This window comes from Lissotriton helveticus, chromosome 9, assembly GCF_964261635.1.
Source record: "Lissotriton helveticus chromosome 9, aLisHel1.1, whole genome shotgun sequence".
NCBI classification, from domain to species: domain Eukaryota; kingdom Metazoa; phylum Chordata; class Amphibia; order Caudata; family Salamandridae; genus Lissotriton; species Lissotriton helveticus.
Window position 1 is genome coordinate 277,140,959 of NC_136070.1, and position 24,758 is coordinate 277,165,716.

Genomic DNA, 24,758 nt, shown 5'->3' on the forward strand with positions numbered 1-24,758 from the left:
GAAGTCTGTTGGCGGCAGTTGGAAGGCCAAGAGGAAGCTGTTATGTCTTTGAGCATTCTAGTAGCTGGGCGTGGGCGGAGTCATGGGGTGGAGGAAGAGGCGGGGCACGGGCAGGAAAGGGTTAGTTAGAGTAGGGACAGGGACGAGGAAGGAGTGTGTTAATAAAGCTCCTTGAACATCAAGTAGTGTCTGTCATTATTGCATGCACAACACTACAGCTGGCGACGAGGGTGGGATGAAGTAACCTGCCATCCCCACATTGAGGAAACGAGTGCCCTGTCCCTGGGCAGCACCGAGAAGTAGTCGCCGTCGCGACACATGTGCCCCCAGAGAAGATCGCCGCCTGAGGACCCAGGCCAGCGACAGCTGTGATGGCTCCACGATCTGTCGATCGTGTGGAGCGCTGCCGAGTGAGTGCTGAAATAAGTTTGCTGCCGAGAAGTCACTTCGCGCCAAAACGGGAGCTCACCCCAGATGTGTGCAACTTGGCAAGGCGTCGGAAGTGGCAGCGAGCGAAGCGACAGAATCGCGAGCCTACCGTGACCCCTTCATGAAGAAGCTCCAGAGAAAGCAAGTGGAGCGCGGCTGCTACAGTGCTGCTGACGAGATCGGCGATCCGGTGAGTCTCAGTAACTGGATCGGAGTGAGGAGAATGAATGAAGTTGAAATCTCGCTGCAGCCGAGATTTCACTAGCGGCGGCCATCTTGAAGTCAGGCAGCCCGCAGGACAATCCCTATGTGCAAATGGGAAGCGGCCATTTTGAAGTCAGGCGGCTCACGGCCCCAGCAAACAAGCATTGGCGAATGCGAAACAAACACTGGTAGATGCAAAACAAGCACTGGCAAATGCAAACAAGCATTGGTGAATGTGAAACAAGCACTGGTAAATGCAAAACAAGCACTGGCAAATGCGAACAAGCATTGGTGACTGTGAAACAAACACTGATAAATGCAAAGACAAGCACTGGCAAATGCAAAATAAGCTGTGCTAACTGTGAAACAAGCACTGGTAAATGCAAAAGCAAGCATTGGCAAATGAAATAAAATACGCATTGGTGAAAGAAAACAAGCATTGGCAAATGCAAACAAGCATTGGTGAATGCAAAGCAAGCAGTGATACCTTAAAACGGGTTTCGACAAAATGACTTGCACCAGTAAAGTAAACGGTGACGTAGCCAATCACACTCAAGGATGTCGAATCCACCGCCAGAGAATGGCCATGCTGCCGTGGCTACCTCGACTGAACCTCAAATATCGCACCTGCGTCCCCCTGAACCACTAATGTTGGTGGCAGGCGGAAGCATGGGCCCTCAATGGCAGAAGTGGCTAGAAGATTTCGAGGACTATCTTGAAGGTTCAAAGGTCACGGTGGATAGAGAGAAACTCATTGCGCTGCGTAATTTAGTTGGCAAAGAAGTCAGCAAAGCGATTAAAGAGCTGCCGGAAGATGACAAAGGGACGTATGCCAAAGCAAAAGAAGCGCTGAATAAGAAATTCATACACAAGAGGAACGTGGACTATGAGAGATATGTTTTTCATCAAGCTCGTCAAGACAAAGAAGAAATGATGAGCACCTTCATCTCCAGGTTACGACGACTATCTCAGTACTGCAATTTTGATGCGTTTTCAACGGAAGATGCTATCTGACTGCGAGTGATTGAGGGCTGTCACTCTGAAAAACTCCGGAGGAGGTTGCTAAGAAAAAGCCATAACCTTGATGATATAGAAGAAATGACAAGGGTACATGATCAGGCGGAGGAACACGCCAAGTGCATGGAGACAGGAAGAAGCGAGCAAAAAGAACAAGCCTTCTGGACGCACAGCACCAAGACTCGCAGGCGGTCAGGTGAACAGCAGAGAAGGTCCAAACCAGCCTCTCGTCATCAACACAAAGGACGCAGACGCTACGAGTCTAGCCGGAGAGCCAAGAAGGCCGGACCTGCAAAGAAATTGGACAGGTCTAGAAAGTGCTATCGATGTGGATACGATTATCCGCATTCAGACGTCTGTCCAGCAATGGGTCAACAGTGTCACAAGTGTGGGCGCAAGAACCACTTTGAAGCTATGTGTGGAACATATAACAAAGAAAGGAGAGGTGAAACGAACAGGCGGCAGTCTGACCCCAGAAGACACCATGCCAAAGCGGTGCAAGACCGGGCGATGTCATCCTCTGGATCGTCCCTCTCCAGCCGAGACTCTCGTGATTCTCAGTGGACCAGAAGGTCACCGAAACAATCACCATCGAGAGAGTCCAGATCAACGTCGGCAGAGTCTAATTATACTGATGAATATGTCTGCATGGTATCAGACCCTGATCAACTAAAAAGGTATCCTCCATTGGACATAAAAGTGGGGAATCATGCGACACAGTTCATGCTTGACAGTGGGGCATCCCTGAACTACATGCCCGTGACAGAATATAACAAGATGAAATCACCACCTCTCCTGAGCCCAGCATACGTGAGAGTTTTCACCTGGATGGCGAAAAAACCACTTCCATGCTTGGGCACATTCGAGACAATTCTCACACACGAAGACGAATCGGTGACAGCATATATCCATGTCATTGAAGGTCCTGAGGCGGAGTGCCTCCTCAGCCTGCCGACGGCGGAACGCCTCCGCCTGGTGGAGATCCTTTACAGAGTCAGTGATGATCCGGACTTAATCCGCAAGTTCCCCAAATTATTTACTGGGCTAGGCAAAATGAACAAATGCCAGCTCCGCCTCCACATCAATGATCAAGTGCCCCCTGTGGCTCAACACCCTCGACGAGTGCCTTTTCATCTTTAGCAAGCGGTGGAGGAGGAAATTCAGGATCTGTTACAAACTGACATTATCGAAAAGACAGAGGGTCCCACGCCATGGGTGTCTCCTGTTGTCATAGTCCCAAAGAAAGGCACTCCAGACAAAGTGCACCTATGTGTAGACATGAGACTTCCCAATACTGCCATAGAGAGAGAGCGTCACCCAGGTCCCCACCTGAGTGACATGATAACCGCCTTGAATGGAGCCCGAGTATTTTCCAAACTTGATCTGAACAAGGGCTATCACCAGCTGGAACTCCATGAGAAATCAAGATATATAACGACTTTCGCTACACATTTAGGCTTGTTTATATACAAGAGACTAAGTTTCGGCATTTCATCAGCAGCTGAAATCTTTCAGGAAATGATTCGGCAGACCATCAGACACATACCCAACTCGCTGAATTACAGTGATGACATCCTGGTATATGGGTCAAACACGCAGGAGCATGATAAGGCGTTGGATCGAGTATGCCATGCTCTTCTGGAGGCCAACTTGACTCTCAATAAAGATAAGTGTGAGTTTCGCCAATCCACTCTCAAGTTCTTCGGCCATGTGTTTTCAGGAGCCGGCATGAGGCCTGACCCGGAGAAAGTGACTGCACTCAACGCCACCAAGAGTCCCCAAGATGTCAGTGACATTCGTTCCTTTCTGGGCATGGCGAGCTATTGTGCCAGATATATCAAAGACTATGCCACCATCAGTCATCCCCTGAGAGCTCTCACCAAGTAAGGACAACCTTTTGTGTGGAGTTCCCAATTTGAGAGGGCCTTCCGGGAAATCAAACAGGCTGTTGAGGCTGCAGACAATCTGGCATACTTTAGCCCCAAGAGAAAGACTGAAATAACAGTGGATGCCAGTCCAGTAGGTCTGGGTGCCATCTTGGCCCAGTATGACAAAGACAATGATCAACGGCACATTGTGGCCTACGCCAGTCGCAGTTTGACTGAAACAGAAAAGGCCTATTCTCAACCAGAGAAGGAGAGTCTCGCAGTTGTCTGGGCTTGTGACCACTTTCACGTCTTCATCTATGGCAAGCATTTCACCATGATAACAGATCATCAGGCGTTGGTCACCATATTTGGCAACCCTAATTCTAAAATATCACCTAGGATAGAACGTTGGGGCCTGCGCCTACAGGAATACACATACATAATCATACACAAACCGGGGAAAGGGGAGAATCCGGCAGACTATATGTCCTGACACCCTCAGGAATCCCAGGCCTCGCCTCCGTCAATTGCTGAAGAATACATCCATTTTGTAGTAGGATCAGCCCAGCCTCTGGCCATTCCCTTAGAGGCAATCCAGGAAGCCACTGCCCAAGATGGCGTTCTTCAGAAAGTCATGCGCCGAATGCGCACCCATCGATGGAGACACGACAGTGATGAGGAGCAGACCGATCCTCAGGTCCGCCAAGAAATGCAGGCATTCAGACACATCTGTGAAGAGTTATCTGCCACCTCGGAGGGGCTCCTCCTGAGAGACCATCTGATTGTCATCCCGAGGCAGTTACGACAAGGAGTCATTAACCTGGCTCATGAAGGTCACCGGGGAGTGGTTGCAACCAAAAGAAATCTCCGTGAGCGAGTCTGGTTCCCGCTGCTTGATACCATGGTGGAGGTCACCCTCAAAGACTGCCCCCAGTGTCAACTAGTCAGCCATGGAACACACCCGGCCCGCTTCAAATGACTAAACTACCAAATGGAACCTGGCAGGAACTAGCCATAGACTTTTACGGACCCCTTCAATCGGGCAAGTATGTGGTGGCTATCATGGATGAATACTCAAGGTTCCCGATAGCCCAATTCGTGCCCTCCACTAATGCCTCCTGCACCATCGCAGTTCTGGATGAGGTGTTTGCTGCCTGGGGTGTCCCAAAGGAATTCAAAAAGAACAAGCCTTCTGGACGCACAGCACCAAGACTCGCAGGCGGTCAGGTGAACAGCAGAGAAGGTCCAAACCAGCCTCTCGTCATCAACACAAAGGACGCAGACGCTACGAGTCTAGCCGGAGAGCCAAGAAGGCCGGACCTGCAAAGAAATTGTACAGGTCTAGAAAGTGCTATCGATGTGGATACGATTATCCGCATTCAGACGTCTGTCCAGCAATGGGTCAACAGTGTCACAAGTGTGGGCGCAAGAACCACTTTGAAGCTATGTGTGGAACATATAACAAAGAAAGGAGAGGTGAAACGAACAGGCGGCAGTCTGACCCCAGAAGACACCATGCCAAAGCGGTGCAAGACCGGGCGATGTCATCCTCTGGATCGTCCCTCTCCAGCCGAGACTCTCGTGATTCTCAGTGGACCAGAAGGTCACCGAAACAATCACCATCGAGAGAGTCCAGATCAACGTCGGCAGAGTCTAATTATACTGATGAATATGTCTGCATGGTATCAGACCCTGATCAACTAAAAAGGTATCCTCCATTGGACATAAAAGTGGGGAATCATGCGACACAGTTCATGCTTGACAGTGGGGCATCCCTGAACTACATGCCCGTGACAGAATATAACAAGATGAAATCACCACCTCTCCTGAGCCCAGCATACGTGAGAGTTTTCACCTGGATGGCGAAAAAACCACTTCCATGCTTGGGCACATTCGAGACAATTCTCACACACGAAGACGAATCGGTGACAGCATATATCCATGTCATTGAAGGTCCTGAGGCGGAGTGCCTCCTCAGCCTGCCGACGGCGGAACGCCTCCGCCTGGTGGAGATCCTTTACAGAGTCAGTGATGATCCGGACTTAATCCGCAAATTCCCCAAATTATTTACTGGGCTAGGCAAAATGAACAAATGCCAGCTCCGCCTCCACATCAATGATCAAGTGCGCCCTGTGGCTCAACACCCTCGACGAGTGCCTTTTCATCTTTAGCAAGGGGTGGAGGAGGAAATTCAGGATCTGTTACAAACTGACATTATCGAAAAGACAGAGGGTCCCACGCCATGGGTGTCTCCTGTTGTCATAGTCCCAAAGAAAGGCACTTCAGACAAAGTGCGCCTATGTGTAGACATGAGACTTCCCAATACTGCCATAGAGAGAGAGCGTCACCCAGGTCCCCACCTGAGTGACATGATAACCGCCTTGAATGGAGCCCGAGTATTTTCCAAACTTGATCTGAACAAGGGCTATCACCAGCTGGAACTCCATGAGAAATCAAGATATATAACGACTTTCGCTACACATTTAGGCTTGTTTAGATACAAGAGACTAAGTTTCGGCATTTCATCAGCAGCTGAAATCTTTCAGGAAATGATTCGGCAGACCATCAGACACATACCCAACTCGCTGAATTACAGTGATGACATCCTGGTATATGGGTCAAACACGCAGGAGCATGATAAGGCGTTGGATCGAGTATGCCATGCTCTTCTGGAGGCCAACTTGACTCTCAATAAAGATAAGTGTGAGTTTCGCCAATCCACTCTCAAGTTCTTCGGCCATGTGTTTTCAGGAGCCGGCATGAGGCCTGACCCGGAGAAAGTGACTGCACTCAACGCCACCAAGAGTCCCCAAGATGTCAGTGACATTCGTTCCTTTCTGGGCATGGCGAGCTATTGTGCCAGATATATCAAAGACTATGCCACCATCAGTCATCCCCTGAGAGCTCTCACCAAGCAAGGACAACCTTTTGTGTGGAGTTCCCAATTTGAGAGGGCCTTCCGGGAAATCAAACAGGCTGTTGAGGCTGCAGACAATCTGGCATACTTTAGCCCCAAGAGAAAGACTGAAATAACAGTGGATGCCAGTCCAGTAGGTCTGGGTGCCATCTTGGCCCAGTATGACAAAGACAATGATCAACGGCACATTGTGGCCTACGCCAGTCGCAGTTTGACTGAAACAGAAAAGGCCTATTCTCAACCAGAGAAGGAGAGTCTCGCAGTTGTCTGGGCTTGTGAGCACTTTCACGTCTTCATCTATGGCAAGCATTTCACCATGATAACAGATCCTCAGGCGTTGGTCACCATATTTGGCAACCCTAATTCTAAAATATCACCTAGGATAGAACGTTGGGGCCTGCGCCTACAGGAATACACATACATAATCATACACAAACCGGGGAAAGGGGAGAATCCGGCAGACTATATGTCCTGACACCCTCAGGAATCCCAGGCCTCGCCTCCGTCAATTGCTGAAGAATACATCCATTTTGTAGTAGGATCAGCCCAGCCTCTGGCCATTCCCTTAGAGGCAATCCAGGAAGCCACTGCCCAAGATGGCGTTCTTCAGAAAGTCATGCGCCGAATGCGCACCCATCGATGGAGACACGACAGTGATGAGGAGCAGACCGATCCTCAGGTCCGCCAAGAAATGCAGGCATTCAGACACATCTGTGAAGAGTTATCTGCCACCTCGGAGGGGCTCCTCCTGAGAGACCATCTGATTGTCATCCCGAGGCAGTTACGACAAGGAGTCATTAACCTGGCTCATGAAGGTCACCGGGGAGTGGTTGCAACCAAAAGAAATCTCCGTGAGCGAGTCTGGTTCCCGCTGCTTGATACCATGGTGGAGGTCACCCTCAAAGACTGCCCCCAGTGTCAACTAGTCAGCCATGGAACACACCCGGCCCGCTTCAAATGACTAAACTACCAAATGGAACCTGGCAGGAACTAGCCATAGACTTTTACGGACCCCTTCAATCGGGCAAGTATGTGGTGGCTATCATGGATGAATACTCAAGGTTCCCGATAGCCCAATTCGTGCCCTCCACTAATGCCTCCTGCACCATCGCAGTTCTGGATGAGGTGTTTGCTGCCTGGGGTGTCCCAAAGGAATTCAAAACGGACAATGGCCCTCCTTTCAATGGCCAGGAGTTTAGTGAGTTTGCACGACACCTCAACTTTAGACATCGAAAGGTCACGCCTCTGTGGCCACAGGCTAATGGCACTATTGAGAGGTTCATGGCAACTCTGAAGAAAACATTCAAACAAGCCACACTTGAAAAGAAGGACTTGCAAGTTGCCCTCAACGAAGTCTTGCGAGCCTACCGAACCTCCGGCCATTACCTTAGAGGCAATCCAGGAAGCCACTGCCCAAGATGGCGTTCTTCAGAAAGTCATGCACCGACTGCGCACCCATCGATGGAGACACAACAGTGATGAGGAGCAGACCGATCCTCAGGTCCGCCAAGAAATGCAGGCGTTCAGACACATCTGCGAAGAGTTATCTGCCACCTCGGAGGGGCTCCTCCTGAGAGACCATCTGATTGTCATCCCGAGGCAGTTACGACAAGGAGTCATTAACCTGGCTCATGAAGGTCACCGGGGAGGGGATGCAACCAAAAGAAATCTCCGTGAGCGAGTCTGGTTCCCGCTGCTTGATACCATGGTGGAGGCCACCCTCAAAGACTGCCCCCAGTGTCAACTAGTCAGCCATGGAACACCCCCGGCCCCGATTCAAATGACTAAACTACCAAATGGAATCTGGCAAGAACTAGCCATGGACTTTTACGGACCCCTTCAATCGGGCAAGTATGTGGTGGCTATCATGGATGAGTACTCAAGGTTCCCGATAGCCCAATTCGTGCCCTCCACTAATGCCTCCTGCACCATCGCAGTTCTGGATGAGGTGTTTGCTGCCTGGGGTGTCCCAAAGGAACTCAAAACGGACAATGGCCCTCCTTTCAATGGCCAGGAGTTTAGTGAGTTTGCACGACACCTCAACTTTAGACATCGAAAGGTCTCGCCTCTGTGGCCACAGGCTAATGGCACTATTGAGAGGTTCATGGCAACTCTAAAGAAAACATTCAAACAAGCCACGCTTGAAAAGAAGGACTTGCAAGTTGCCCTCAATGAAGTCTTGCAAGCCTACCGGACTACCCCACATGCCACCACAGGAAAGTGCCCGGCCACTCTCATGCTGGGGCGACCCATCAGAACCAGAATCCCGACGTGGGAAGGTGCTCTGCAACCAGTGTCTCCGACACATGTCCACCAAGAGGTGGCTCTTGCTGATCGCACCAATAAGAACAAGATGAAATCATATGCGGACCATCGACGGTGAGCCAAGTCTCCTTCCTTGCAGACGGGTGACTGTGTGGTGGTCAAACAAGAACAATCCTGCAAGACAGATTGCAGGTTCAAAGACGAACCGTTGGTTATCACCCAACAAAAGGGCACCATGGTCACTGCGGCATCTGACAAGAGAAAGATTACCAGAAATGTGTCTCACTTTCAAAAATGCACGCCGGGCCTGAAGGAGGCTCTTGAACAAGATGGAGACATACCGGACACACAAGGACCCAGTCAAGTGGGCAAAATCCAAAGACTCGATCAGCAGACTGAGGCTGAATTGGATGCTGGCGGTATGAGTCTGCGACCGAGAAGGAACATTCACAGACCTAAAAGACTGATTGAAGAACTTGATTAAAGTTAGTTCATTCTTTTGTTAACAACGGGGGAGATGTTATGTCTTTGAGCATTCTAGTAGCTGGGGGTGGGCGGACTCATGGGGTGGAGGAAGAGGCGGGGCACGAGCAGGAAAGGGTTAGTTAGAGTAGGGACAGGGACGAGGCAGGAGTGTGTTAATAAAGCCCCTTGAACATCAAGTAGTGTCTGTCATTATTGCATGCACGACACTGCAGAAGCAAGTGCCCGAGCCTACCTCAGGATACGCTGATGCCCCCAATCTGCATGTCCGACATGCCGGTGACCCAGAGGATCTGTACTGCGCCCAGAACCTTCAAAACTGCAAGGTAGGTGGGCCTCTGCCTTATTTTATCTTATGACTCTTACCATAAACCAGTCGTGTGGAGAGCACATACTGGTTTCAGGGTCAGGGAGGGTGTCGAAGTTAGGACGGAGCGTAACTTCGCGAAATTCCACTTAGTTTTTGTGCAACTCCGTGGAATTCCGCATAGTGCAACTCCGCAAACTCCTCCCACCCCTAATTATAGGAAGCAAAACTGATGTAGATGGAAGGGATTTGTAGTGAGGAAATAACTAGAACACTAGTTTACACTAATACATTGCCCTGAAGGACATGGACCCATATTTATCATTTGTTCATGCATCGTAATGCAGCAAGCTAGCTTGCTTCACTACGTGAAAGGGAAAGGGCAGGAATGCACCATATTTAACATTATACAATGCATTCCTGTCCTTTCCTAGTGCTGGTATACTTTTGGCTGCCTAGTGCCAACACAGGACCCTTGCGTCATGGTGCAACGGTGCCTGCATTGCAGCCAGGATTGATTTTGTGTAGGAAAAAACACCGTCCTCCAAAAAAACAATCCTGGGTGGCGTGTGCTGCAGAATGAGGTAAAAATGAGGAGAAATAAAGATATTTCGCCTCATTTTGCCTCACCTGGGTGAGGCGTAGCATTTTGACTCATTCCCAGGTCTACCACTAATGGTAAATCTGGAAATGAGCCAAATCCATGGGTGTGTGTGTGTGGGAACACAAACACTCCACCCATGGAACGCCTCCCTGTGGCAGAGTAACGCAAAGGCAGTGAATTGTATTGCCTTGCGTTACTCTCGATTTATCAAGCCATGCATGGTCACGAAAGGTGGGATTGCGTGGCTTGATATATATTATTTACGTTTTACGTCGCTCTTGTGCCCCCTTGTGTGGCACAAGGGCGACACAAAACCTTGATAAATCTGGCCCCTGGTTTTTAAACTCTCAAGCACATTGCGGAATCTTGGCAATTGAGGATGGGGATAGGGGTGCATTTAGTACAATATAAGTATAGCGGGGTTATACGGCCCACCCGCTTTTCTGAAAGGTGCTGCGTTGCCATACTAGAGGCACATTGTGTGCTATAACTGCAGTAATGAGTAACACCTATATGAATGTGTCTTTTAAATAGCATGTTACTGCTGCCTAGCACAATGACACTTATTTTGTGGACCTTGGCAGGTGAATTGACATTCTGAGCTCTCTTACTGGAACAAAAGATTGTACAGTCTCCTGAAATAAACTCCATGACCTATGGCGCGTTACAAATACACTGATTATTTCAGATGAGTTGTGGCAAAGCCTGCCTGCTGAGAGGAAAGAGAGAGTGGAAGGCGGCTCTCTGAGGAGAATCCCTGCTACCACTGAAACAACTGACGAGGTAGCAGCTTTTCAGTTTCTCTTCTGAACTTCCGTTACAGTATTAGCTGATAATTAGATATTCATAGTAATCTTGTTTTTTTTTTCACAACAGTGATCCCCCATCTAAAGCCACAATAAAAACGGCAGGTAGAAGTAGAAAAACAACCACAAATACAACAAGCATTTACAATGCAACGGTCTCGCCTTTGCAAAAGTTAGAGCTATTGGTATTGTAAATGACAAACGTTTTATTTATGTGTTGGTTTTGAAAACAGGTAAATAAATGGCATTGTCATTTACAATGCCAATATCTTAATTTCTCGCAAATGCGAGACCTATTGGATTTGCACACACACACACAGAGGCACACACACACACACACAGCCACACACACAGAGCCACACACACACATACACAGAGCCACACATACACAGAGCCACACACACACACACACAGAGCCACACACACACACAGAGCCACACACACATACAGAGCCACACACACACACACAGAGCCACACACACACACACAGCCACACACAGCTACACACACACACAGCCACACACACACACAGCCACACACACACACACACAGCCACTCACACACACAGCCACTCACACACACAGCCACACACACACACACAGCCACACATACACACACACAGAGTAACACACACAGAGCCACACACACAGAGCCACACACAAACACAGAGCCACACACACACACACACAGAGCCACACACACACAGAGCCACACACACACAGAGCCACACACACACAAACACACACAGTCACACACACAGCCACACACACAGAGCCACACACACACAGAGCCACACAGAGCTACACAAACAGAGCCACACACACACACAGAGCCACACACACACACACACAGAGCCACACACACACACAGAGCCACACACACACACAGAGCCGTCCGTAGAAGGAGGGCATATTGCGAGCCCCCGATCATCGTCCCGGTGTGCCCCCTGCAGAGCGGTCAGCAACCTGCAGCAGGAGTACAGAGAAGTCTAAAACATACTCCAAATTCTATGAACTCACCAGTGCTTACACACACACTGTCTCACACACACACATAGCTGCCAAGCATACTGTGTGCTTACACGTTCAGTGAGTGCAGCCTTTTTCGCCTGCAACTTCACATCCAAAAGACCTAAAGTTTTGCATTTACAATTGGAAATAACCAGCTTGCAAGTGCTATTGGCTAAAATGCCAGCACTGGGTTATGATATTGCTCATGACATGGAAACATGTAGCAGCTATGTGTCACTGCAGTTATATATTTTACTACGATCAAAGACATGGCGATGAACCTTGGGGCTGAGCTGTTAAGGAATCAAAGCCTTCCGGTAAAAAAAAAAAAGTTATGACATTATTACATAGTATTACTGCTTTACTCAAGGCTGAAGGATTGGTGCAGTGATTTATTTTTTACTGGGTACTGCGTTGCTCTTTGGGGCAAATCTCAGACATGTACCCCCTTATATGTATGATTAAGATATCCTGCTGGCTACAGGGGTTGTTTACAGCATCTGGTCCCGGCTCCGACAGCAGGAAACAATGCATCAGACTAGCCACACCGCACCTGTGTTTGGATGGGCCTGTGCCAAGGCCAGATGCCGCCTGATCTTCAGAAAGCAGGGGCCCGCTTACCAAGGGCACACACTGCCTTGGAGTGAGGCTCACGAAAAGAGAGCCTCTTGGCTGCTCCTCCCCCATCCCCCCCATAGTGACTGTGGAGAATCAGTTGCCTGCTTATTGTGGATGCTCCTTGCTTAGCCCACATTATGCTAAAAGATAATATAACTGATTTTATTAGATTGAAAAAATTCCTGAGGGGACGTGGCCTGGGTGGCCAAGATGGTGGTCGAGCCTTGTTGGAGCTCTCAATGCCCAAGGGTGATCCACAGTCATCTTACCTGACGACAACATTATCTCCGGACACCTGAGCTTCGGGACTCCTTGTGGGGATTCGAGGTGTCAGGTGAACTTCTTCCGACCCGTTCCTTGGACCTTGGACCATTTTCATGTGGAGACATGGAGGGGCAGTTCGGCCGGCCAAGCCACTATGATGACACGGCCTACAAGAAGTGTAGCTGGGGCTGGCGATAGGCATGGAATGTGCCCTGCGTTGCCAGGTTGATTAGACACTGCGTAAAGGAGTCCATGGCAGGGAGGGACTTGACGCCAGCGATAGCCCGCTGGCCACTGGACAGAATAAACCTGGAGCTCGGAGGTAGTAGAGCAGTGGGCCGCTGCTTCTGGAGTGGGCCCAGACGGAAGAATTGGCCCTGAAGAACAGTACCTGCATAAGTTGAAAGCTAGCCCCCGCCCCTATGGCACGTAGTGGCGGGGAATCTTCCTGGTATGGTGCGGCCTCCTGTTGAGGCCCGAAGCGGGGCTACATCGTGGGTGGTGGGGGCGCAGTGGAAGACACCGGAGGCCGTGGAGGAGGGCCGCCCGCTTCCTGCAAGGGCAGGGAGTCCGGAGTGTCCTCCCTATTTTCTCCACCTTTCTGCCCGATACTGGCTGAGCCGTGCCAAGGAACTGTGCCGGCCGGGTGCAAAGCAACAGGCCTGCTGGACCCGGTGCCAACACCATGCTTGTAAACAACCGGACTGGGAGGCAGAGAGGAGGACAGAGCAGGGTAGTGGTGGTGGGTAGTCAGGAGGAGAGTTGATAAAGTGACCTCCCTTCCAACCCACTTTCCCCTCCCCAAATCTGTAGGCCAGTGTAATTTAGTGGCTGGAACCTCGGGCTCCTCCCACCCATGTTCCAGCTGTAAAGAATGTCTGAGAAACCTTACTCCGAGTAAGGATGAATTCGACAGCACACCTGGGAGGCGATGGCATGCCCATAAGTAGTTAGATGTTTAGAATCCAATCAAAGTAGTTTGGGTCAATGTCATCTTTCATTTATTAGCCAAATCATATTTCATCATATGATAGCATATCCAATGGTAGGTACAATGTCAGAGATCCAAATTATTCAATTATTTGACTGTGTAGCAGTACACTGAGTCATCTGTCCCCGATGCATTTTGAGCCAATGGCTCTTCTTCAGGGGGAATGTTCTAGAAAAAACATGTAAAACATACTAAGGTCTTTGTCCTAGGGCCAGAGGGCGACACATAATAGTGAACAAAATACTATGTTACATTGTAGGTAGGGTGAGTGCTATAATAAATATATGACAAGCGCCATGGCGCGATTGGAATGGGTGGGAGGGTTCTGAGGGAGATATGAAAAGTGTAATGTTCCGAGGGAGGGAGGGGGGGGGGGTCGAGTGGCTGACTGAACTAGGTGACTAGCATGGTAGGTGCTGGGAGCAAAGGCAGGATGTGTGCTGTGGGGCAATGGCACAGTGTTTTCTCCCTCGAGATGGGAAGAAAAGTCAGTAGACGAAGTAGTCGTGATGGGACAAGAAATGGCAATTTGCAGACAAACTCGTGCAGCCGCTGGTGGTTTCTGCTTTCTTCAGTATTAGGACGAGCCATGGGGGTTGGATGAAGCAGGGTGTTGTGCCCGTTGGCGGCCTGAACTGAGGTGTCAGGCTCCCAGTGTGAGCCCCAAGCGATCTGTTTCCGACATGCCACGGTGAGTAACTCGGGCCAGGCCCGAAGGACGCCATGTGGGGTGAGGTTCTTTTGTAGTGACTGCTTTGAGACAGTGACAGCAGCTTGGGACTAAGATGCGACGATGGTTCTTGGTTGAGGGTGGCACAGGGACGGAAACAATGGCAGGGGCTCACGTGGGGGCAGTGTAGTGGGAGTCCACCATAGTGGGAGTCAAACAGGGTCAGTGCAGTGAGGTTCAGACGGCCGTCAGTGCAGGAGGGTCACAAGGAGATGGCGCAGTGGGATTCGCGTGGGTCAATATAATTGGGGGTCAGTGCAGGTAAGTTTACAGGAGAGGGTTTGGCGGGAGCTCGAAAGGTTCACACAGGGGTCCTCGCACAGGTTGGACGGTGGGTTCAGCGAAGCACGGCTCGGACAGGGGGCATGTTCCGTCCTTCTGCCTTTAAAGCTTCCTGTACAACTGGAATGCGAACCGAGGACAGCGCGGCCTTCCCGGGTAACGAGATGCTGTGCCCCGACTTGCCTCTTGTTGTCTGTCTCTTTTCTGTCACCCTGCGCAGGGCGGAGGCGGACGGCACTGCGTGATGAATTCGGCGACATTGGTTACTGATTAGGACCCTCTTTGTCTCGCACTGCCCTCCCCCACTCGCACACCTTTAGGATGGGCAAAGGTGACACTCGATGGTGCACGGGAACAGATCGAGTTACCCCTTCTAAATGCCGCGAGAGGGGGGGGGCTCATAAGGAATGAACAATAGGGAAACTGTGGAGCGAAATGAAAGTCGTCGATACTGGAGAAGGGTCACACGCGTCCTGCCGGAAGTGAAGAGAGTGTAGTTTAGAAAAAAATACTAATTCTCCCCCACCCCTCAGGAAATACCACAGTAGAGTGGTGCCCAGCTTACTTGACAGCGAGATTATTACTGATTTTAGTAATCCCTGACCTTGGCCCGTGTCCGTGTTTGTACGAAGTCAAGCACAAAAGACACTGACAAGCGCCCCGTCATTTTGGGATTCGGGGGCGGGGTTTTCTTTCTCTCCTCTTCCCATTGGCTGGAAGGTAAAATTCCAGCCGATGGGAAGAGGAGAGAAAGAAAGTTAAAACCACACCCCCGAATCCCAAAAAGATGGGGCTAGAACAGAGTGACGCCCCTCTCCTCTAATGGCTGGCCAGCATTTACGAGGCGAGCCAATGGAGAAGAGGGGCAGGTTCAAGCCCTGCTCTCTGAATCATCAGTTTTCTCCCAGCGAGAGCTGCGCAAGCGCAGCCTTCGCTAGGCGAAACCTAACAACAAGAATAGAGTAGAAAAGAGAAACAGAAAAGAAGACTGAAAATCTTGACAGGCCCGTCTTGCTTTGACAAGACGCTAGGTATGGATGGTTCCTGAGGATACCTGATATATTGTTATGAAGGAAGCTATCTCGTACCATGATGATATTATTTTAGAAGAACATCCAAAGAGTGTGGTTTGGCTACATCAGATACTTTAATACACTATTCTGAGCTGTTGGTAGATACACACTAAAACATGGACTGTGGTTTGGTTAAATGAGATATGATAATACACTATTCTGAGTTCCCTGTAGATACACACTAAGCCATCTAAACAAATAGGTGCCCCTGGATCTTGCCGTTTGGTCAAAGTTTTGCTTGATACTGTCTTATTGACATGATTGGTAGCCATGGTTCAGAGGATTTAAACTCGGATTTTAGCTTTTTGTTTTTTTTACCTGCAATACAGAGCGGTGCCTCATTCCCTGAGCTGATGCCAGGTGAGGTGAGGAGTACCCCTGCACAAAGATTGGTGAGTGTGACAACATTTTGGAATATACTTTATGTGACGCGTACACTGAGTGGTGCCTGATATATTTGAAAATATTGATAACATCAAATTAACAATGTAAGGATGATGGAAATCTGGACAGGAATCTGTTTTTATTTGGTCGTCAATAGTTAAATATGCACATTTTGTTTTTTAGGAATGGGCCCAATACTCCTGTGATATCTGACCGGTTTCAAGATACACAGGTAGATACACAGGTGATTGTAAGTTGTATTGAACCAACCACTTTCTTTTGAGACTTCGCATTTATATATATTTTCCCACATTTTCCACACTATATTGCAGTAGCGATTTATTTAGGTACTGATGAAAGCCCGGATTAGAGAATCCGTAGGCTGAAACATGTGGACCTGTCATCCTTATGGACTTGGTACAGTTATTTTTTCAAACTGTATACGCCCTGTTTTTATGTTTTGACACTAGGATAACGTTTATTACATTTGTTCAGTATCCTGGTAGCCAATTTGAAAAATTTCACTTTTTTTCACATTCACTCACATGCAGTGCAATCATCATCAGCACCCCTCAAAATCAACATCTGATCTCATCGCATTTTGGGATCAAAGTAGACTCCATCTTTGGCCACAGATTAATACATCTCGACCTCCCTCCCTATGCTGAGAAGGATGCAGCCCTTGATTGCACTAGGATTTGCAGTCAAGGGGAGATCCCAGATGATGAGAGATGTCACCACGGTGAGCTGATGGGATTTTCCTATTTTTAAAAAATATTTCTGAGCGCGCAACTCGGCAGCTAAGATGGCCGCTCCTCCGTGACTCCGTAGCCTCGGCGGCGCTTCGAATAAGAAGGTACGGCTTCTGGTCGGCATTTCTTTTCGCAAAAGGCCGATTTGGACGTCGGAAGTCCTCCTGTGCCCCACGATATGCTTGTGGCTCTCAGAGCTCCTTTCTTCACGGCACAATGAGGTAAAAACGGACTTTTCCGATAACGGACGCCATTTTGTTTTTTTCTTCTTCTCACTTCTGCAATTTTACTGGCATTTTAAAACAAACCATCTCAGTTGTAATGGCATTTTTCTTCAGAAAGGTCTCCCTCAACTGTTGGACACACTACTGTGGGATTGTTGCTCTCTAAATTCTCTTTTTCACAGAATTACATGTGAAGGAATAGGTTTCTTCGACAATGGCCGCCATTTTGTCTGTTTAAAGGCGAAGGGGGAATTAATTTCTTCAATTCTCACTGATATGGATTAGTGCCCTTCTTGCTTCGCTTCATCGTGCCTAAACCTCTGCACGCCCTTTTTTGTTCTCAATCCAATGGCCTGTGTGCTGCCTATGCTTTTCCTAACTTCTTGTGGTGTTCCTCCTCAATAGACTTGCAGTACAATATTTGAACCTGCTATTTCTACGGCCTTTTATGAGCTGCTGCTTGCTCTACGTACTTCTTGCTTTTTTTGGGCTGTTTTTTGAATTCCTGTGGTGGCCTTCTTGGATTCCTCTATCACTGGTGCTTTTGTGTGAGCCGCCTCATCACTCCCTTATATTGTTCCCTTTGCTCACACACAATGGAGCCGATGCAGAATTCTAAGGCTTCCTATGCGGCCGCTGCAGCACGCAAGGACTCTACATCTTCTGGCAAGCGCCTAAAAAAAGACCCTCCTTCACCTTCCAAATCTCCACCTCCTGTGACGCTTGAGGACATTATGGAGGAACTTCGTCATATTCGCCCCTTCATGGCGTATACTACCACAACTCTTCAGAGACTTGACGAGAAATGGTCTACTTTAGACAAAAGGGTTACGGATGTTGAACAACACATAAGTGATGTCCAGGATGTTGCCGCCAAGGTCGTCAGTCTCACCAAAGAAGTTGAAATGCTCAAAAAAAACTCTGAGGATTTGGAAAATCGAAATAGGCGCAATAACCTACGTATTTATGGTGTTCCAGAAAATTCGGAGGGGTCTGATATCATCCACTTCTTAAAGTCTCAAGTACTGCCTATTACTGGTATCCCTAAGCATTTGGACGTTAACATTCAGAGGGCGCACCGTGTTGGCTCTAAAAATTCTTCTGCTTCCTCAAAACCCAGGGGCATTATTGCATACTTTCTCCTCTACTCAGACTTAATGACTATTCTTCATTCGGCTAAGCAGCATAAGCAGTTAGTGTGGTCTGGTCACAAGTTATTTTTCACTCAAGATGTATCGAAGTTCACTGCTGCTCGTCGCAAGGAAATTTTGGACTTAAGACCCACACTTCGTGCCATGAATGACAGATATGGGCTCATCCATCCGTGTTTCTTCATGGTCACATACAAAGAAAGATCCTTCAGCTTTGATGATCCAGCAGATCTAGGGAAGTTCATTAATACCCACAAGGAAGATACCATGGAACACAGTGGCTCTTAATGTTTAATTGTCTCTATTCTTTTGTCTTGTGAATTTTTGCTGCACCTTTTCGTGTTCTAATGTGTTGTTGTTTTCTTCCTTCGTTTTTTAGAAATACATTCCAAGTGTTTGATCCTACTCCTCCTCCGTTGTGCTGTCTCATCTCATCGCACGATTTTTTCTGTCACACTCCATTACGCCGTCTTTCCTCATGGTTGTCTGGTAAGTCTCCTTCATTTGTATTACCTTGTCAGGCTTAGTCTCATTCTATTCTTTTTCTATTTACTCTTATGTTTTTTTTTTTTTTGCGGCTTTGCCTTTGACTTTTCTTTATATAGTGGGGCCGTCTTTCCCTGTCGCTCCCGCTCTCATTTCATTGTTTGTTTTGCTCTTGATGTGTATGGCTGAAACCCTTTGGTTTTTTGCCATCCTGTTTTTTTCCTCTTGCCTTATGGGAGTTTCTGTCTCCCTTTCCTCTTTCCTCTCTCTCTTCTTTTGCCCTCTTTTCATCCCTTTTTCTCATTTAGCCTTTTTTTTTTCTTCCTTATCCTTTTTACTGCTCTCTTTTCTTACCACTCTTTTGGTGCTTTTTTCGTTGAATGTTCTCTCCTTCTCTTTTTCATACTTACTCATTTTTGGCTTTTTATGCATTTTTTTATTTTCTGCTCTTTATATCTTCTTTCTCTATCTTTCATCAGTTTTCTTTCCTATTTCTCTCTATTCTTTCTATTTTGGTTTGAATGAAAGGTCTTAGAATAATTTCCTGGAATGTTAAAGGACTTCGCAATCCGATTAAAAAACAACGTGTCCTTTCTCACCTAGCGAGACTGAAGTGTCAGATTGCTCTTTTGCAAGAAACGCATTTAACTTTGCAGGATTTATCCTCTTTGCGTAAACAATGGGTTGGAGCAGCTTTCTGTTCCCCAGCTCTTCATCACAAAAATGGTGTTATTCTCTTGTTTCATAAATCGTTAAATGTTCAAGTATTGCATGAATCTCAGGATTCTGATGGTAGATGGTTGTTTTTGGAATGTATGGTTAACAATGTTAAACTTTCTTTTTGCAATGTTTATGATCCGACTGGTGTTGACAATACATTTTGGAATGATTTTTCCTCCCTTCTTTCCTCACACGCCTCTTAAGACCTCATCTTGGGGGGTGATTGTAATCAGCTCATGGACCCCTTTTTAGACAGAAAATCCCAAACTAGGTACACTCCCACTAAAATGCAAAAGTCCTTTCATAAGGCAATCACCTCCAGAGGCCTTATCGACTCCTGGAGAATATCTCACCCTGACTCTCTCGAATTCTCCTTTTTTTCCCCGGTTCATGCCTCACATTCCCGTATTGACTACATATTTCTCACTCAACATGCATTTCAGTTCATGACTAATTCAGAAATTGGTTCTATTCTTATTTCTGATCATGCCTTTATTATTTTAGATATGGATTATCCCTCTCCTATCTCTACTTCCAAACACTGGCGATTCAACAACTCCCTCCTTTTAGACCCCTTATTTGTACAGCATTTGACCTCGTTCATGACAGAAATTTTCCACACTAATCTTCACTCCGTTTCTGAATTTCACTTTGTGTGGGACGCTTTTAAAGCCGCTGCTAGAGGTTGTATTATGATTTTCTGTCTCGTAAGAAGAAGAAAGCCATAGCCCAATCGACCCAAATTCTTAAACAAATTAAACATTTGGAGCACTTATATTTCACTACTAACTCCCCCGACACGCTGTCTTCTCTTATTCAAGCCAAAATATAGTTTAATAAACACTCATGGGACTCCGCATCTAATAATCTTCTTAAATTTAATGCAAAAATGTATGGCCGCCGCAATAGGGCGGGGAAAGCGCTTGCAAATTATCTTAAAATTAAAAAGCAAAAGACTAATATTATCTCTATCACGGATTCTCAAGGTGTCTCTCATTCTTTAGATGCTAAAATTCTTGATTGTTTTGTTGATTATTATTCTAATCTTTATACTCCAGAATCCACTCCTTCTCCAACACAGATTGACTCCTTTTTCCAATCCATACCTAAATCCTCTTCAGATGCTGTTGATCTCTCCTCTTTAGATGCCCCTATCTCTGACACGGAAATACTTAACGCCATTACTCTTTTACCCAAGGATAAAACGTCCGGCCCAGATGGTTTTACAGTGCGCTTCTACTTGCATTTTAAATCTATTCTAATACCACACCTCCTTTCCTTAATTAATTCCTTTCTTGTTAAAGGCGAATCACAAGGTTCATTTACTCAAGCCATGCTTTGTCTTCTTCCTAAAAAAGATAAAGATCCCACCTTATGTAAAAACTATCGGCCTATCTCCCTAATAAATACTGATTGTAAAATTGATAAAAAAGTCTTAGCCTTGCGGATTAACAAAATCATCCCGAATCTCACTAACATTTATCAGTCTGGCTTTGTTAAAGGAAGCTCCATTACGGATAATTCAAGAACTTTTCTTAATATTATCAATCTCGCTTCTAAAATGAAAACCACTATTGCGGCCATTACATTGGATGCCGAGAAGGCCTTTGATCGTGTTAACTGGGATTTTATGTTTGGGGCTTCAAGATGGCATGGTTTTAGTCCTCCTATCATCCGTTATATCCATTTACTTTATTCGGCCCCCTCCACTTCCATTTGGGTTAATGGCGCTCAATCTAATTACTTTTCTCTTCATGGAGGCACCCGGCAAGGTTGTCCTCTTTCACCCCTTTTATTTGTCCTTGCTTTAGAACCATTTTTAGAAACAATTCATCGATCCTCTTCCTACACTGGGTTTCTTTATAAGAATGTTGAGATCAAATATACAGCTTATGCAGATGACATTTATATGTCTCCAATCCATCCAACTCTTTACCTGCTCTCTTTTCCCTGTTACAGGCCTATTCCCTAGTCTCAGGTTATAAATTGAATGTTGACAAATCTGAAGTTTTACCTCTTAATAAATTTTGTCTTTCCCATCTTTTTCATGGTTCTGGTTTTGAATGGAGGCCTACTCACATCAAATGTCTTGGTATTCTTTACGCTAACACCATTAGGGAAACCATTAGACTTAATCATAAGGATGTTCTCAACAAACCTACTTCCCTTATAACTGGTTGGTCTCCCCTCTTTTTATCTTGGTGGGGTCGTCTTGCAACTGTTAAAATGATGCTACTTCCTATTGTTAATTTTTGTCTTTCAATGCTCCCTATCTCTCTTCCACTTTATTTCTTTAAATCCATAAACCGTCTGCTAACCAAATTCTTATGGAATAATCGTAAGGCTCGCTTATCTCTTTCTCGCCTACAACAACCCAAACACTTGGGAGGTGTAAACTTCCCCAATATATCCCGTTTTCACTCCGCCTTCACGCTTAAACAGATTTGGTCTTTTCTGAACGATTCAGTCTCTCTCCCCATAACTGCTTGGAGCTCATTGGAACTTGAGCAAATTGCCCCCTTTTCTTTCCTTAATGCTACTCGTCTCACTTACCCGCCGGCACGTTTTCTTGCCCCTACTCTCAAACATTCTAAGACACTCTCTTTAGCTCTTTTCCGCTCTTTTTTATCGCAAGCTGACTTACATTCCCTTACTCCTATTTGGTATAATAAATCCCTTAGACTCAATAACAAAGCGTTATTCTGGAAGGAATGGATTGATAAAGGCATTATGAATTACACTCAAATATTTAAAGACAATACACTTCTTACTTTTTCTCAGCTTTGTGACACTTTCCATATCTCTAATGCACATTCCTCTCAATATTCTGCTTTCAAACTTCTTCTCACTGATTTCATTTCTCAGCAATCTTTCTTACCCATATCTCCCCCTACTTCTCTTTCTTTACCAAACTTTACACTTTCCCTCAAAGCAGCTATAATTTATAAGACACTCTTTTTTTCCAATGTTACAAGAACTAAAACTAAACTGGAATTACTTTGGGAACGGGACCTAGTTCAGGAATTTTCATTTCAGACATGGGACGCTATTTGGTCTAAAATACATTTGAATGAATGAAACACAACTTATAACGCGCAACTTTGCCCAACCGGCGTCAAGGCGCCTAACCAAACATAGTCCAGAGTCAAAGAGCATGCTACTGATAGGCTTCAATGAAGAGCCGCGTTTTTAGTGCTTTTTTAAAGAGGGCCATAGAGGGCTGTGCTTTCAACTCGGGAGGGAGGTCATTCCATAGTTTGGGGGCCATAAAAGAGAAGGTCCTTCCACCCCATCTGACTCTGTTTATTCGAAGGATAGATAGGAGATTCTTGGAGGCAGAACGAAGGCTTCTGCTGGGGGTATAAGAGCCAAGAAGGGAGCCAATGGCTTCTGAGCCTCCACCTGATAAAGCACTGAAGACCAGGCATAGAATTTTAAAAGTGATCCTGAGGTGGATCGGGAGCCAGTGCAGACTCTTCCTGGCGAAGGTGGCAGAAGAGGTGTAGGGAACGACCAGGACAAATTTAGCAGCTGCGTTCTGAACGGACTGAAGGCGTAGAATGAGGCTTTTGTTTATTTCCGCGTACAGTGCGTTACAGTAATCCAGCCGTGATGTCACCAGGCCAACCACGGTCTGTTTACGGGCTTGAGGGGAGAGATAATGGGCTATTTTCCTTAGAATCTTAATGACTCCCCAACAGGTAGACACAGTTCGATTAACCTGCTGCGTCATGGCCAGTGACGTATCAATAATCACGCCCAAATTGCGGGCTGATTTTACAGGCACAGGACATACTCCCAAAGAAGGGGGCCACCAGTCACTGGACCATATGTCTTGGTCTTTGCCAAAGATCAGGACCTCGGTTTTCTCTCCGTTCAGCTTCAGTGAGTTTAAAATCATCCATTCGGAGACTGCCTGCATGCAGTTCCTGATGCTGAGAGCGGAGGTACTCACCGAGTGGGAGAGGGACACCATGATCTGCGTGTCATGGGCGTACGACACCACCTCCCGTGCGATCTTACTAACCTGGCAAGTGGGGCCGCATAGATGTTGAAAAGGGTCGGGCTCAAGGCCGACCCCTGTGGAACCCCACACTGCACAGGTTTAGCAGGGGAGAGGAACTCTCCTAGCTTGACCCTCTGCTCTCTTTGACTGAGAAAGGAGGACAGGAGGCTCAGTGCTGGGCCCTCCACCCCTATCTCCCTTAGCCGAGCTGTTACGGTCAAAGGAGATAGGGTGTCAAAAGCTGCAGTCAGGTAGAGTAGGACCAGCAAAATAGTCTGGCCTTGGTCAACCTTAGATCGAATGTTGTTGACCACTACCGTGAGAGCCGACTCGGTACTATGGAACTTTCGAAAGCCGTGCTGAGATTGGTCCAAAAACCCAGAGACCTCAAGGAAAAAGGTCAGATGCTGGTTAAGGTGGAGTTCAAGCATTTTAGCTGGGGCAGGCAGCAGCGATATTGGTCGAAGGTTTTTGAGAATTTTAGGATCCAGAGTCGGCTTTTTAAGCAGTGGCTTCACTATGGCCTTTTTCCAAACAGCTGGGAAGGTGCCCTGAGTCATGGCACAATTCATTATCTCCAGAATAGGGGGCAACAAGGTTTCCCTGCATTCTTTCAGGATCTTCAGAGGGCAGGGATCAAGTGGCGAGCCTGACTTGGTCCTATTTAGGAGAGAATCTAGTTGCTCAAGGGTAAGGGGTGGGAAGCCGGACAGGGTCTTCAAAGGAACTTTTCCCCAATATTCTAAGGAAGGTTGAGTCGGGAGAGGAAGAGGGCTCATTTGGACTCCCTGCGCTTCAAGAGTGGAGTAAATGTCTACAATTTTGGTATGGAAGAACTGCGCGATCCTGTCGCACAATTCTTGTGAGCCTATGATAGGATCAGGGGTTTGTAAGGAGCAGAGAGAGTCAACGATTTTAAATAAATCCCTAGAGGAGGTAAGGGACGTTGTGAGCTTAGAAAAGTAAGCCTGTTTTTCTTTGATAACCTTTATCTTGTAATCTACCAACAGGAGCTTATGTCTTTCTCTGTCTTTGGGATTCCAAGTTGTCCGTCATAGCCTCTCCTGCCTCCTACTGCTCTGTCTTAGGAGCCTAAGAGGCTCAGTGAACCAGGGGGCTGAAGGCTTCCACCTTGCTGAATAGCGATAGGAGGCAGAGGCCAGAAGA